Source organism: Schistocerca americana, chromosome 1 (genome assembly GCF_021461395.2).
Source record: "Schistocerca americana isolate TAMUIC-IGC-003095 chromosome 1, iqSchAmer2.1, whole genome shotgun sequence".
NCBI lineage: Eukaryota > Metazoa > Arthropoda > Insecta > Orthoptera > Acrididae > Schistocerca > Schistocerca americana.
Window position 1 is genome coordinate 769565314 of NC_060119.1, and position 17702 is coordinate 769583015.

Below are 17702 nucleotides of genomic sequence, written 5' to 3' on the forward strand. Positions count from 1 at the left end.
ATTTTGTTTGTATTGTTGTTTCGCATTTGAAGTTGTTGTATTACTCTCTAGTCATTTCTTTCTATAATCTGAAGAGGAAATTGAAGTTTTAAAGTACTTTCTTGATTTCTGCACTGAAATTGTTCCCATTACCTTGTTTTAGCTTAGTTACATTGTTCTTTCCAAAAAAATTGTAAATTCTGTTTTTATACTTAGTTTGAAGTATAACTAATGTGTTGCCTTTGTCAGCTTTAGTACAACCGGTGACAGAATTTGCGAGATCCTCATTATGCTCACATGCACAGCTTTGCTGTCTGGTTCAGAGCATTACAGACTAGGGGACAACATTACTAACATTGTCAATTACATGTATACCTCGCGTATTTTTCACAAAACGAAAGCCGTGAGGAAAACAGTTATCTTCAAGCACCACAGCCAATAGTAACAATATGCACACTTTTTTTTCTGCGATATGAGGTATGCCTTGCAGACAGATTTTTAAGAACGGCATTGCTTTTTCTCCCAAAATGTTTTCACTTATTTGCGACTGAAACATTCTTTTCTCTATTGCTTTTATCATAGCTTCAGTGAATAAAGGCAGCAATAAGAATTGAGATGTTACAGTTTGTGACCCATTATTCAGGACTATTTTATTCATTCGAATGGAAAAGGTACTTGCATAACATGGTGCTCACATAATATGGATGACAGGCAGCAAATTATTGACAATGGCTAGTACTTAAAGTAACCTTGTACACAAAGATGGGAGTCAACAGATGTTCAGTGGGTGCTTCACCAGCACACTTGCTGGACCCACAGTAACAACACTTATTCATTGGAGGCACATATACTATGTGATCAGAAGTATCCGGACTTAAAAGTTCATGGCACTCTCCATCGTTAATTCTGAAATTCAGTATGGTGTTGACCCACCCTTAGCCACGATGACAGCTTCCACTATCGCAGGCATACGTTCAATCAGGTGCTGGAAGGTTTCTTGGGGAATGGCAGCCCATTCTTCACAGAGTGCTGCACCGAGAGGTATCGACGTCGGCTGGTGAGGCCTGGCACGAAGTCGGCGTTCCAAGGTGTTCTATAGGATTCGGGTCAGGAATGTTATTGTCATGTAACCACTCTGCCACAGGCCGTGCATTACGAACACGAGCTTGATCGTGTTGAAAGATGCAATTGTCATCCCTGAATTGCTCTTCAATAGTGAGAAGCAAGAAGGTGCTTAAAACATCAATGTAGGCCTGTACTGTGGTAGTGCCATGCAAAACAACAAGGGGTGCAAACACCCTACATGAAAAACACAACCACACCATAACACCACTGCCTCCAAATTTTACTGTTGCCACTACACATGCTGGCAGGTGACATTCAACGGGCATTCACCATACCCACACCCCGCCATCAGATCGCCAAATTGTGTACCGTGATTCGTCACTCCATACAACGTTTTTCCATTGTTCAACCGTCCAATGTTTACACTCCTTACACCAAGTGAGGTGTTGTCTGGCATTTACTGGTATGATGTGTGGCTTATGAGCAGCCACTCAACCATGAAATCCAAGTTTTCTCACCTCCCGCCTAACTGTCATTGTGCTTGCAGTGGATCCTGATGCAGTCTGTAATTCCTGTGTGATGGTCTGGACAGATGTCTGCCTATTACACATGATGACCCTCTTCTGTCACTCAGCATATGAGGTCAGCCCATACGCTTTTGTGCTGTATGTGTCCCTTCATGTTTCCACTTCACTATCACATCCGAAACAGTGGACCTAGGAATGTTTAGGAGTATGGAAATCTCGCATACAGACGTATGACACAAGTGACACCCAATCACCTGACCACGTTCAAAGTCCATCAGTTCTGCAAAGTGCCCCTTTCTGCTCTCTCATGATGTCTAATGACTACTGGCATGGAGTAAACAAGATGGCTCCTGTTCTACAGCCTTTGTTACGAATTGCTAGAGGCCATGGTTCACCACAATGTTTGGTTTCCACCCATCCATTCTGTCAGGCGCTAGAATGGCAACAAATGTTTGGCACGGTGGATCGCTGGTAGATTTCATGAGAGTAAATATTTCATTCTAATTATTACCTCCACTGATTTTGACACTTTTCTTTGATGTTGTAATGAAAATATTAACGTAATTTTCAACACTTTTCTTGCCTGTTGTAATGAAAATATTAATGTAAACTTTAACACACATTAACTAACAGAGGTTGAAAATATCGCTTCAGTTGTAAGGTTCTTTTTATTTAAAACATGCTCGGTTTCAGGTTCTTACATGCCCATTATCAGGTGTTATACTGAAAATAAACAAGAGACCAGAGCTAATAATAGTTTTTACATGCCGTAGCACACATAAAAAAAAACAAAAAAGTCCCGTATAACGTTTTAGGAAACAGCAGTCAGGCTAGGTGTGGTAAAACCCAAGTCCATGGCAGAGTGACACCAGACAATACTACAGCCAACTTCCTGGTTAAAGAAATACTCAATGAACACCAGGACACTTACACTTCATGCTGTGACCCCAAGTGCTGCAGTGGACAAGTACAGGACATAGGACATGGTGTATCACCAGAGTGTCTAAACTACTGCTATCTGTTGGTGGGAATAAAAACGCGGGGCCAACTGGCCTGGTCGTTTAAAATTTGAATTAGTGATGACTGGAGATATGATGCCATAAACATTGAGATGTATAAAAAAACTGCTGCAACAAGCAAGACATACTGTGTTATTACTTCTTTGCTACTAAGCTATTTGAAAGGGCATTGCCAACTTCCTTTCCCATCCTTCTCGAATCCGATGGAACCAATGACTTCATTGTTGGGGTCCCCTCCCCTAAATAAACCAACCAACCTCTAAGTGTCAGTAGTGAGAAGGAAAATAAAGAAACTATTAATAGGTTCCTGATCCGTATACTGTGGATTAAAATTCTGTGCTTCTACGTAAATTGTACTGGATGTTATATTCTGCACATACAACAAGGTATCAGTTTTCAGAAAAACTCAGAATAGGAAAAAGTGGCATATAACTCTGGCTTCTCACCACCAACGAAAGTTCTTACCAACAGTTTTTTAACAGATCAGCCTGTTCTTTTTACAACGTCTTTTTTGATTTTCTTCTTCATCTGCATTGTAAGTACATATTTATTCAACATAATAAACTGTTAAATAGTGAATTTCCTAAATTAAAAACTTCCATTTAATTCTTATATCTTGAAACTTAATACTGTCCTTTCTCATTGAAATAACACATAACAACAACATTTTAGTTCAGAATGTCAAAGCACAAAGTTCTTTAAATGAAATGAACTAAAAATCTTGTCATTTTCTTTTGGAAAGCATGTTACTCTTCCAGAGAACCTTGGTACATATCAAAAGGTTTGACACAGTTGCTGCATTGCCTATGGTAAATGAACATTGGGTCTTATGAAGCAGCACTTTTTAGCTGTCGCAAACTAAAGCATTGTAAATAAATACATAAAACTCTTGTTCTAATGCTACTTATAATTGCATATAGCCACTGCTTTCACAATGACTCAAAATATATTGCGTATTTTTCTTTCCTTTTTTTTCTGGGCCTCCTTAGCACCCCTTCTAGCCCAACCTTCATTCTCCAATTTTGCCTTCATCTGCAAGCTTCTCCGCTATTTTTTTAAGTTATTGCTGATTTTTATTCTTATCCACATATTTTTGGATGGATACAGAAAATGAGCACTTCTTTTTGGCAAATTAAATATTAGATACCCTGTCAAAAATTAATTTGGTCATCCAGTGTAAACTTGCAGCTTTTTTTGGAAATCACATGAAATTATACCTCATCACAAAAAAGTTAAGAGACTATCTTCTGAATATGATTTGTTAACAAAAAGGAACACATCTGCTAGTACTGCTCAGTATCGTGTATAGCCGTCGTCTGCTTCCACAAGAGCTCAAAGTCTGTTGGGCACTGAGCCCAAAAGTCCAGCCAGATAACTTCAAGTAATTAGTTCCAAGTGTCATGAAACACATCAGTAAGCTGGAGGTAAGTGGATAGTGAATTCACTCAGAATTCTAAACATTTCTGTCCAACTCTTGTCAACTGGATTCATGTCAGCTCCTTTAGGTGGCCATTCCAAAACAGTAATATTTCCTTAGTCACCAAACTACTACTTAACGCCATGTGACGTGAATGGACGATCAATCAGGTTGGAACACAATCTGAGAGCTGCGAAATCAGTCAGTCACTGAAGCCAACATGACATTCTTCAGAATGGAAATACAGTTGCGCGCATCCAGTTTTCCTCTCAGTTCCCACAGGAACCCACATCACTTGGCTGATATCCATGCCAGTATCGTTACTGATTTCCTACAACTTCTTTGGGAACTGTAAATGTATCTTGGATCATACCTAGTGCCTTTTGGCCGGTAAACAAGTACTCTTCCTGTTGAGATCGCACAGAAAACCTTTTCATCTATAAAAACCACCCGCCTTAAAAACTGGACATTTCTATTGACATTTGCAGCAGCAAAAGCAAGGCAGGCTGTGGGAAATAATGTCCCTTTCTGAGCAGCATTTCCTGCTTGCGGTCCGCCTTCTCATAGACAACGAATGATGGTTTTGCTGCTAATAGGGAGTCTCAAAGCTTGCGGAATTTGTCATGCATAGACAAACGGATAGTTTTCACTGAAAAGGCATATCTGCCGATCCTGAGCTGCTGCTGTTTTGCAGCGAGCACCAGTCTGAGGCTATTTGTTCAGGTTACGATCTTCTACCTTTCGTGTGATCCATCTCACGACTAAACAAAAACTTTTATAAAACATACTGAAACTTCATCTACAGTGCTTTGTAGAATGCGCATTGGTCAAGGAGCATGTGGTACATCATACATTGGATCAAATGAACCAGGTGTAACAGCGATTCTGGCAACGAAAGATTCTTTGTAGTTTTTAAATATCTACATTAGAATTTGTCACCTGTTAACTTAGTATCTCTTTCTACATACGTTTATCACCACCAACCTGCTGTTGTGGCAATGGGTCATCGCATCTCCTCGCTGTGCTGCTAATTTGGGGAGGAAAGAACTGACTGGGTTTGATCCAAGGGCGTACTGAGACAGTTCGGTGAACTAGTCTGTGTATGATTTATATGTGGTTTTCTACACTCATCTGGGCAAATGGTGGCGAAAATGATTATCAAGTCTGATGCAACACTAAAATGAAGAGACATTTCAATGCACATCCATAGACTATTAAAAATAACCATATGTTACATTTACTGTATAAATCATGAGCATTTACAGCAATAAAACCAAATTATACTACCACCAAAACTAATTATTGTCTTGCTTCGCAGAAGGCTTGAAACAGATAACTGCGTTTATGGTAATTACTTGTAGTAGACATATCTTCATGTTTTTGTTGTTGTTGTTGTTGTCTTCAGTCCAAAGACTGGTTTGATGCAGCTATCCATCCTATTCTTTCCTGCGCAAGCCTCTTCATCTCCGAGTCAATACTGAAACCTACATCCTTCTGAATCTGCTTAGCGTATTTATATCTTGGTCTCCCTCTACGACTTTTACCGTCCATGCTTCCCTCCAGTACTACATTGGTGATCCTGTGATGCCTCAGAATATGTCCTACCAATTGATCCCTTCTTCTAGTCAAGGTTGTGCTACCAAATTCCTCTTCTCCCCAATTCTATTCAGTACCTCCTCATTAGTTATGTGATTTACTCATCTAACCAGCAGCATTCTTTTTTAGCACCACATTTCAAAAGCTTCTATTCTCTTCTTGCCTAAACTGTTTATCATCCATTGTCACATATATACGTGGCTACAGTCCATACAAATAGTTTTAGAAAAGACTTCCTGACACTTAAATCTATGCTCGATGTTAACAAATTTCTCTTCTTCAGAAACGCTTTCCTTGCGATAACTTGTCTACATTTTATATTCTCTCTACTTCAATCATCCTCAGTTATTTTGTTGCCCAAATAGCAAAACTCATCTACTGCTTTAAATGTTTCATTTCCTAATCTGATTCTCTCAGTGCTGCCTGATTTAATTTGACTACATTCCATTATCCTTGTTTTGGTTTTGTTGATGTTCACGTTATACCCTCCTTTCAAGACCATGCCCATTCCATTAATCTGCCCTTCCAAGTCCTTTGCTGTCTTTGACAGAATTACGTCATCAGCAAACCTCAAGGATTTATTTCTTCTCCCTGAATTTTAATTCCTACTCCAAATTTTTCTTTTGTTTCCGTTACTGCTTGTTCAATGTACAGATTGAGTAACATTGGGAATAGGCTACAACCCTGGTTCACGCCCTTCTCAGCCATTGTTTCCCTTACGTGCCCCTTGACACTCTATAACTGCCTTATGGTTTCTGTACGCATTGTAAATAACCTTTCGCTCCCTGTATTTTACCTTTAGAATTTGAAAGAGAGAATTCCAGTCACATTGTTAGGCTTTCTCTAAGTCTACAAATGCTAGAAATGTAGGTTTACCTCTCCTAAATCTATTTTCTACGATAAGTCATAGGGTCAGTATTGCCTCGGGTGTTCTAAAATTTCTACAGAATCCAAACTGATCTTCTCCAAGGTTGGTTCTAGCAGTTCTTCCACTCATCCGTAAAGAGTTTGTGTTATTGTTTTGCATCTGTGACATATTAAACTGATATTTTGGTAGCTTTCACTTGCCCACCAGATGTAAGAGTTTTGTCAAGGCTGGCTCCCTTGGCTACCAGTAGTTCTAATGGAATAATGTCTACACCTCGGATATAGTTTCTACTTAGGTCTTTCAGTGTGCTTTCAAATTTTTCACGCAGTATCTTATCTCCCATCTCATATTCATCTATGTCCGCTTCCATTTCCATAATATTGCCCTCAAGTACATCACCCTTGTATAGACCCTCTGTATACTCCTTCCACCTTTAGGTTTTCCCTTCTTTGCTTAGGACTGGTTTAACCATCAACAGAACGGGCTCTGCTAACAGTATACTATGCCTTCCAAATGGCTCTGAGCACTATGCGACTTAACTTCTGAGGTCATCAGTCGCCTAGAACTTAGAACTAATTAAACCTAACTAACCTAAGGACCTCACACACATTCACGCCCGAGGCAGGATTCGAACCTGCGACCGTAGCGGTTGCTCAGCTCCAGACTGTAGTGTCTAGAACCACACGGCTACTCCAGCCGGCCTACGCCTTCCACATCGCTGGTAACGGGTTCTACACAATGCTGGTAACTACTTTGAAGAACAGTGAAAGGTGTAAACATGTAACTCTTTTGTAGTGATTGCGAATAAATAGTTGCCATTATTTAAGTTCCAACCCTTGTATTATGTCATATGGGATCATATTCTGGGGTAGCTCATCAAACCGAGCAAAAGTTTTTAACTTGCAACGTATATTTTCCCAAAGCTGACAGCGAAACTTTTTGTACATATTTTCCCAAAGCTGACAGCGAAACTTTTTGTACCTCATACATCGACATAATATTTCCGATCTGTAGCAGTAAACTATAATCGCCAGGAACTCTGATATTTAGATCACGGAACTTTTACATGACAACATTCCTTTTCTGTTCAAAGTCTTCTGCAACAGCCTGTTCTCAACACACTAAATGAATCATCTGCAACACCCACTTCTGAAGATGCTAGCAGATACAATGACACTATAATAAATAATGCCAGCCTAATGGTTCTTCTCGTTTATATGTCACACTTTCTTTCACTGCTTTTTAGGCACTTAAGTAGATAAAAATAATGATCAAGAAGTAGTAAAACCAGCAAGCAACCTTGATGTTAAAAAAATATGTAACTGACATGACTTAATTAACATAAGGTTTCAGGTTTAACGTATTCCACATTCAACAAAATAGAATTTTAATGCATCATACACAACATTTTTAAAGCAAAATGACTTGTTACTTATGTTACCAAGTTAAAGAAATTATTCACACCATGCCATGAAGCAACAAAAGAATTATCGCGAAATACGGCAACTAATAAGCAGGCTATCCAAAAATAACCAAACATACAATTTTGGTTTCATTCATTGCAGTAGGTTCATTACATAATAATATAAAGTAGGAGCAGAGTCCATTAGTAAATTGTTATCATGGAAACCAGGCCTATTAAAGCAAACTTTCTGTAAAAGAAAGGAAATTTCAAACACGTCAGTGAACAATCGAGGAAAGACAATGCATGCTCTATTCTACTTAGTCACAGTGCATGTTGCATTGACGAGTTGGTGCTTAAGACCAGTGAGAGCTCTGAATAAACAGCGACATTAGACAACATGGTGAATGGTGATAAACAAAATTGGCTTCTTACAGGAATAAACGTCAGTTTGTGTCAGACGTGTTAGAAATGCTTCTTATATTAGGTGTACCAGTAATATAAAACTGTTAAATCATAGCTCAGAGTTTCTGTGGTAATGTAACACATACTGTTTATAAATAAATAGATCTCCTGTTGTCACTGCAGTCATAGAAACAACAATACCTGGTGATAGTACACTGAACATCTCATGGGACAGAGTACCTTGAAAACATGCCAATATTAAAAATTTAGATTCATAACTGTTTTGTAGATTTGGCATTGGTAAATACAGCAGAGTAATTCATCTTTATGAATTTTAAGAGACAAATGTCTTTGTTCCCACAATTATTTGGTTGAAGCTACAAATGTAAGGTGACATTAGATTTCGTTATCCCGACACGTCTGTCTGCAGCATACCCTGCACTGAGGAGAGTCTCATTCACTGAATTTTCACTAATAAGGAGGGATACAAAATTTCCCACAAAGGATCTACCCTCATTCATCATATGTAAAGTTCATGACAGAGAATTCCAATAAGCAAAAACATAGGGGGCAATTCTCAGTCACTGCCGAGAAAAAAATAAAATGTCCAAAAATTGATGAAGCAGATCTTTTACGATTGGTATCTGCTTGTCACTCTGGGCCAACAGAGGCTCAGCAGTAAGCACTCTGCTCTTGTGTGTGTGTAATCAAAGTTACGAGTTCATATACATGCTAATCTTTTTATCAAGTTACCTTCCATTAGGAAAGTGGGTGCACTCAGCGACTGTTATGTAATTTATAAATGACAGAGCGCAGCAATTTTTTTTTTTTTTTTAAAAAAAAATCTCAATGCATGTTAGTTCCCTGTTGTTCAGGCTTCAGGCACTAGCTGAAATCTGGATTTGCATAATAAAACCTGCAGAAAAGAGAGAGAGAGAGAGAGAGAGAGAGAGAGAGAGAGAGAGAGAGAGAGAGAGAGAGAGGAGAAGAAGAAAGAAAGAAAAGATTTGATATTTATAAATGCACATGGCATGTTACGCGTCCTGAAACTTCTTTTTAAGGAAATGAAGTACGTAGAAATATGATTTATCCATGCAACGCATTCCTACTATGATTCATAGCATCTCTGTTCTATTTTGTGATTCATAGCATCTCTGTTCCATTCCCTCAGTGACAGAGATGCTCTACTCTAAACAGATTGGAAAAGATCATTGCCATCCAGCAATAGGAAAGTATAGTCTACATGAATACACAAATGATAGCGAATACAGAGTTGTTCCCCCTCAGTTTGTACTATCACATAATATGGCTGTAGGTAACACTATGTTCCCACACAAAAGGATCCATAAAGTAATATAGTGTAGCGCTGTTCAGCACACCTTCAGCCAAAATGATCATGTAATTATTGATGGCAGGCACTTTTCAAACAACCAAGAAATCCCTGGTTTGAAGAACATTGCAAGAGAGTAAGTTATGAGTAAAACCTGGCTTATAGGAAAACGCTTGAGAAATCATGCACACGTTTAATGGTAAGAAATTACCAAGATAAAAAGAAAGAAAAGAAGAAACTGAATCGGAAGAAGGAAAGGGAATGGGAAAGAAAGCAGATTGAAGAATTGGAGACAATTGGAAAAACAAATTAGTCAGAAAATTCTATCATTAATTAATAGTGAAAGAACAACATTTAAGCCATGTATTAATATATGTAAAAGTAATAATGGGGAATTACTAACTTGTGACCAAGAGATATAATGTTAGGTAGAGTATTTTAGTGAACTGTTGGCTGTCCCAGAGCCCCCTATTGAAGAGATTCCGGTCCACCCAGAAGAATATGAGGCGGCCATAGTCCCTCCCCCCTCTCAGGGAGGGGTAGACAAAGCAATTGCCTGACTGAAGAACAATAAAAGATGCCAGAAGAATGGAATGTAAGGATGGTGTGACAGCAGACTGGGATCACACAAAGTAATATTAAGGAGAATCTTTGGACCTGTGTATGAAAATGAGAGTCAGAGAAGGCGAAGAAATGTTGAGCTTTATGACTGCTATGAGGAGGATGATGTGGTCAAGTTCATAAAGTTGTGTAGAGTGGGATGGGCGGGACATAATATGACTCTATGAATAGGTCCTGCAGGGAAAGCCAGCTGCAGTGAACCTGGAGGAAGAAGAGCAAGAGGACGATTGAGATTGAGATGGAATGACGAGGTTGTAGAAGATGCTGCTCGAGTTGGTTGCTGTAACTGAAGGTCTTCAGCGAAGTCCAGAGAGGAATGGCGGAAAATTATTGAGGAGGCACAAGTCCTATCCTGGGATGTAGTGCCAATGAGTGTGTAGTGCTCATGTGAGTTAGTATATTAGCTTAATGCTGTATTTGATATTTATATCTGCTTACAGCATGTTATGTATCCTGAAACCTCTGTTTAAGGAAAGCCTTTACGTAGAAATATGATCTGTCCATGGAAGACATTCATGTTATGATTCATAGCATCTTTGTTCCATTATCTCAGTGGCAGTGATGATCTACTTAGAACATATGCACAAAAAACAAACAGGTTTCCCGTTTATAGTGGGGAATGAACTAAGGTCTCAGATTCATCCAATGACTGGGAAATACATTTTGGTTAGTCATCCAACAGTCCTCAAAGTAATTATGCAAATATGAATCATCATATGAGCATGTTACGTAAACAGTTTAACAGTTTACACACAATATTCCCTTAAAAAAGTAATACGAACAGCTCGAATGGAGAGTTCAAATTTTTAGATCTGTCTTCCCTAACAAGTGGTTACTGTGCACTTAACTTATGCATTTTTGAATATCAAATATATGGAGTGCTAGTTTTATATTCATACAAACGAATGCAAATAAATATGTAAATAAATAAGTAAATAAACCTCCTAGGAGGTGGGCTTCATCCTAAGACCTCGTTTTACACATCAGTGCCCTACCAATATCCAAATACACTATGAACATATTATGTGTTCTGGTCAGCATCGATAATTTTTGAATCTGTTTTTCTTGAGACTGATCCAAAATTTCAGGAACTTCAGTTATGTTTAAAATGAGTTGAATGGGTGAGCGAACTTCCATCATCTCGCCAGTAAGAAGAGAGCTGGATACCTTAGCATAACCAATTTTCAAACTTCTGCAAGAACATACTCTTTATACAGAAGTGACAGACGCCATCTGGAAATCATGGACTCTGATTGCTGATGAGAAACCATGGTTTTCAGTTCTAAATACTAAATGAAGCTAACTCCACATGATATTACTGTCCTTCTACATCACCGTTCTTAGCAGAATAAGAGTCAATTTCGAAGTCGAAGAGATCATCGTATGAACCATTTAACCCACTACTGCTGGTTTGTGTTTGAGTCTTGGTCATGGCTCTCTTATTCGATATTTTGTTTTGGCCCATCTGATAATATTCTAATGATTGGAATACCTTTCTTCGCCCCTCTGCATTGGGCAGTGCATGTAGCAACCTGAATTAAATATGTTTTTCATGAGCAATTCTGCAATATTTTGCGTATGGTGCAAGAACTATTTATGTTTTGCCAGTCTCCGTGACAAGTTTAACCACATTCATTGTGAAGACACGCACAAATAGACAATCAGCTGGGATTATGCAATAATATATTTATGGTGTATTTTTGTTCCTCATATATAATGAAAAGAGCCCCCCCCCCCCCCCCCAACCTGCAGTTGGTTGGGGTGGACGTCACATGACACCTGCTCTAGTTGCCCATTGAATATTTCATTCAAGTTTTTTTTTGTACGCAGAGCAGCCAGCCCTCTGACTGAACACACTGAGCTATGGTGCCAGTATCACTCAACCGCCAGCCTAGCATTCCTGCATGCAAAGAATTATGGATAACCAAGCTGCAGCATGAAAACAAGACTTTCCATCATTAACTTTGATGAGTCGCAGATAGACACAAATAAAAGACTGTTCCAAATAAAGATTTTAGCCCGTAAACAATTTGTCAAAAATACACACACACACACACACACACACACACACAGAGAGAGAGAGACGTGCGCGCGCGACTGCAATCTAAGGCAACTGTAGCCACATTGCGAGCAGACACACATGTGCATGATGGAAGTGGCAACTGAGTGGGGATAAGGAGGAGGCTGGGGCTGGGAGGGGGAGGGGGAGGGATAGTAGGGTAGGGGTGGCGGACAGTGCAGTGCTGCTAAAGAGTGCGCATGGATGAGGTGGAGAGGGTAGGGCAGCTTTGCGCATTCGGGAGGTTAGCCAGAGGGCAAGGGAGAGGTGGGGAGAAGGGGGAAGCAGGAAAGGAGAGAAGTAAAAAAACTGGGTGCAACTGTGGAATGAGTGCTGTATAGTGCTGGGATGGGAACAGGGAGGCTGGATGGGTGAGGACAATGAATAATGAAGGTTGGGGCCAGGAGGGTTACGCAAACGTAGGATATATTGCTGGGAAAGTTCCCACCTGTGCATTTCAGAAAATCTGGTGGTGGTGGGAAGGATCCATATGGCAAAGGCTAAGAAGCAGTCATTGAAATGAAGGATATCATGTTTGGCAGTGTGCTCAGCAACTGGGTGGTCCACTTGTTTCTTGGGCACAGTTTGATGGTGGCCATTTACGTGAACAGAGAGCTTGTTGGTTGTCATCCCACATAGAATGCAGCACAGTGGTTGCAGCTGAGCTTTTAGATCACATGACTGGTTTCACAGGTAGAACTGCCTTTGATGAGATAAGTGATGTTTGTGATCGGACTGGAGTAGATGGTGGTGGGAGGATGTATGGGACAGGTCTTGCATCCTTAGTGTATTACAGGGGTATGAACCATGGTTGGGAGCAGGGGTTGTGTAGGGATGGATCAGTATATTGTGTAGGTTCGGTGGACAGCGGAATACCACTGTGGGAGGAGTGGGAAGGATAGTGGGCAGGGCATTTCTCATTTCAGGGCACAATGAGAGGTATTCAAAACCCTGGCAAACAATGTAATGCAGTTGCTCCAGTCCTGAGTGGTATTTAGTTATGAGGGCCCCTCTGTGGCCAGACGGTGAGACTTTTGGGAGGTGGTGGGAGCCTGGAAAGATAAGGCATGAGAGATTTGTTTTTGTACAAGGCTGGGAGGATAATTAAGGTCTGTGACGGCTTCAGTGAAAACCTCGGTATATTTTGAAAGAGACCACTCATCACTGCAGATGCAATGACCATGGGTGGCTAGGCTGTATGGAAGGAACTTCTTGGTATGGAACGGGTGGCGGCTGTCAAAGTGAAGGTATTGCTGATGGTTAGTAGGTCTCATATGGATGGAGGTACTGTTGGTGCCATCTTTGAGTTGGAGGTCAACATCTAGGAAGGTGGCTTGTTGTGTTGAGTAGGACCAGGTGAAGAAAATAGGGGAGGAGTTGCTGAGGTTCTGGAGGAATGTGGATAAGGTGTCCTCACCCCCAATCCAGATCGCAAAGATGTCATCGATGAATCTGAACCAGGTGAGAGGTTTAGGATTCTGGATGTATATGATGGATTCCTCTAGATGGCCCATGAATAGGTTGGCACAGGATGGTGCCATGCAGGTGCCAATAGCCGTACCTCGGATTTGTTTGTAGGTAATGTCTCCAAAGAAGAAGTAATTGTGAGTGAGGATATAGTTGGTCATGGTGGTTTGGAGGCTGTCGGGTGTTGGGAAAGGTACAGTTGTGTTCAAATTATTTGACTAAACTATTATTTTTGATACTCTTAAGTTTTCTGGAGTAAAAATAGGAGAGCAAAGTGTAATAATTGATTTGTTTTAAAGGTTTGATTGATGCCATGAAATTTCCCTTCCAAGCAACTCACAGATCACTGAATTTTTCACAGTTGATAACATTTGTGATTTTCCCTCAAAATCGTGTTGGTGTAAGCTGTCTGTGTACATGCTTTGAAACTGTGTTTACAGTAATATTTTATGTTTCTGTGGTGTACTTCAGTTTGTTATTTATGTTTTCCTGATGAGGCAACAGTTTGTTGCGAAAGCTTGAATTTTGTGTGTATGTTTGTGTTTGTTTGTGTGTCTATCGACCTGCCAGCGCTTTCGTTCGGTAAGTCACCTCATCTTTGTTTTTATATATAATCAGTTTGTTATTTATTCTATAAGTTTCTTGCTACATTAACAAGACATTATATAGCTTGTGAACTAGCATGTTTTAAGCAATAGGAATAAATGTGAGGTCCAAAGAAAGTGAGGACAAAAGGAAAGACAAATAGATGTTTCACTTCGGAAAGTTTCGGCTGTGGTAGCACTTCTTGCTGAAAATCGTTATACACAACAAGAAATTGCTGACAGAATGAGAAAATCACAGAAAACTGTCAGCAAAACCAAACTTTCAGTGCAGAAAGCTGGTGAATACAAGCTAAACAGGAAAGGAAAATGTGGACATAAAAGAAAAATAAATCCCAGAACAATGAGAAGACTCACAAAAATGACAACAATGAACCATAAACTTACTTCTACAGACATGAGCCAACAGCTGAAAGGTATGGGTGTTGAAGTTTCACCTATGAAAGTGAGGACGACGCTGTCTGAATGTGGTTTAAGGGCATGCTGACCAACGAAAAAACAGAACATCATACCTGCCATGAAAACCAAAAGATTACAGTGGGCTAAACAACTTCAGGAGTGGACACGTGAGGACTGGGCTAAGGTATGTGCAATGATTTGGTAATTTCAGTGGGTCTGATCTTTACAGTTAGGAGTCTTGGTTTGAAATTGTGATGTTTCATTGATACTGAAGAAATGCACATTTGAATTTTGGGACTGTTGAGGTCTCCTATGCTACTATTCCCAACTTTTCTAACTTGCAATTTTATACACATGCTTGAGTGATGAATCTGAATTCACTGTGTTGGAAGAAAGTAGCCAGTATGTTCGTTGCAAACCTGGAGAACAGTTCAAAAGCTGAGTGTTTGCAGCAATACGTGAAGCATCCAACTTTTGTTATGACCTGGAGTGTGATGTCCGAGAAAGGTCCTAGCAGGAAATTTACAAAGAACACCAAACAAGATCTCATAGAGAAACTAGACGAAATCCGGTACCATGACGATGATATTAAAATATCATGTGAAAAGTTAACAAAACTATGCCAAACAGGATAAAATATTGTTTAAGAACAAAGGCATGCATAAAAGTACTGAATGTACAAATAATTCATATGTGGATGTAAATGCGTAATAAATGTAAAGTTTTGGAAAAAATCTTTAGTCTAATAATTTGAACACGTCTGCAGTGTTCAACAGCGGTAATGCGATGGGCATTAAGGATGTTAATGCAAAGGTAGGTGGCATCAATAGTGACAAGCAGGGCACCGTGTGGTAAAGGGACAGGAGTTGTGAAGAGTGAGTGGAGGAAATGGTTGGTATCTTTTATATAGGAAGGTATGTTCTGTGTAATAGGTTGACGGCGTTGGTCCACGAGAGCAGAAATTCTCTCAGTGGCGGCAAAGTAAACAGCCACAATGGGGTGTCCTGGGTGGTTGATTTTATGGACTTTAGGAAGCATGTAGAAGTTAGGAGTGCGGGGAGTGGTAGGGGTGAGCAGAGACATGGACTCCAGGGAGAGGATCTGGGATGGGCCTAAGGATTTTAGGAGTGTCTGGAGATCCTGCTGGATTTCTGGAATGGGGGTCACTGTGGCAAGGTTTATAGGTGGATGTATCTGACAGCTGGCAGAGTCCTGCGGCCAGGTAATCCTTGCGGTTCAAAACAACAGTGGCGGGGCCTTTGTCTGCAGGCAGGATTATAAGGTCGGGGTCAGCTTCTGGATGGTGGACTGCGATTCTTTCTGTAGATGTAAGGTTAGTTTGCATGTTGAGAGACTTGGGGAATTATGGTGAGGCAAGGTTAGAGCTTAAGAAATCCTGGAAAGTTAACAGCGGGTGGTTTGGGGGCAGTAGGGTGGATCACGACTAGGTGGAGGAGTGAACTGAGTTAGGCACAGTTAAACAATGGCCTTTGGTTGAGTCTCATTGGTAGGGTTGATGGTCGAAAAAATGTTTAACCTGAAACATAATGCTGCTGATGTGTGTGACTGTTGATCCAAATATATTTAAAAATGTTTCTTATGTTACAATAAAGCATGTATATTTTTCACAGATCAGTATAAGAAGAGGAAAGTGGAGGCATAAGATACTTCCCTGAATGTTGCCTGTACCCTAGCTGTTTTTTATACGTTGTGCAATCAGTGATACTACAGAAAATGATACTTCAGCTAAACAACGTTCAGTTTTCTATACTTTTATCACTATTGTTGCCAACATCACAAAATAATAAATGTCTAAATAACTTTCTGAGAAATGCTTTGACTAATAACCCTAAATAATTGTACAACTTCTGAGACACCTGTGATTTATAAATCAGTAATACTGTGAGTGGGGAAGAGACTGATAAAAATGCAGCTTGTTGAAGGATGGATCCTGTCAAATAAATGCATAAGAACTCAACATGTGTAACTGAACTCAATGACTGTAAAGATACAAATAATAACCACACTTACAAAGGATAAACATCACCATAAAAAAAACTTAATTTCCTCCTACACCCTTTTGATCCCTGTGCAACACATGATTTCAATAAATACAGGTATTTTATTTCATTCCTATCCAACTGAGTGTTGTGCCATTTTTCCTGGTTTGCATATTTTTTATATAAATACTGTGGTTATATGCAACGCCTCTTCACATTTCAACTTTAGGACCTCTAGTAGATTTCATCACGGCTGTTAACACAAGTGTGATAAGTAGACAAATGGCAACGAGGTTGCTTTTGTAGTGTCTTCCATAGCCCCGTATCAGGGTATCGTATAGGCTGAAAAGGTGATGTATAAAAAAATAACTGTTAGTTAAATTAAGCTTGTTTCAGACGACATTCATGCCAAACAGCCTTTTACTTTGAAATACGAGGGAGAAAAACTTAATAGAGCTATTAATTCTGTTCTGAGACGACATTTCTGTCATGAGACACCAAGGTTTTGAGTATTCAAACAAATAATGCGGCCTTAATTAAATAGTTTAGTATTCATCTAAGGAAAATGTACTATAAGACAATTCTACTACAAAATAGGAAGGGTACCTGGTGACAGAGATTAGTCGATATGAAAGTATAACAACTATCTATTTCCATATTACGGGGACTGCCACTAAAGGACAGAGGTCAGATAATGGTACATAAAATGAAGTACATATAATTACAGACTACTTAACGGCACATTGAGAGCACTGTCTATTCCTTATAGTAAAGCATTGGGATGTGTCAAGATACAAGTTTGCTTGGACCGATAGACTCCATAGCTGAGTGGTCTGTGGAAGGACTTGGGTTTGATTCCCAAGACCACCTTGGATTTTTCTGAGGTAGGAATGTCTAGAATAGAATCCACTTAGCCTCATGAGGCCAAATGAGCAGCTGCCTGAAT

General features: G+C 39.7%; 1 protein-coding gene across 2 annotated transcripts in view; it reads right to left on the reverse strand.

Annotated features, from left to right (window-relative positions):
* Positions 1–17702, reverse strand: part of LOC124612096 (transcription initiation factor TFIID subunit 4) — a 196314-nt gene that overhangs the window by 27092 nt on the left and 151520 nt on the right. The gene's annotated exons all lie outside the window — the stretch shown is intronic.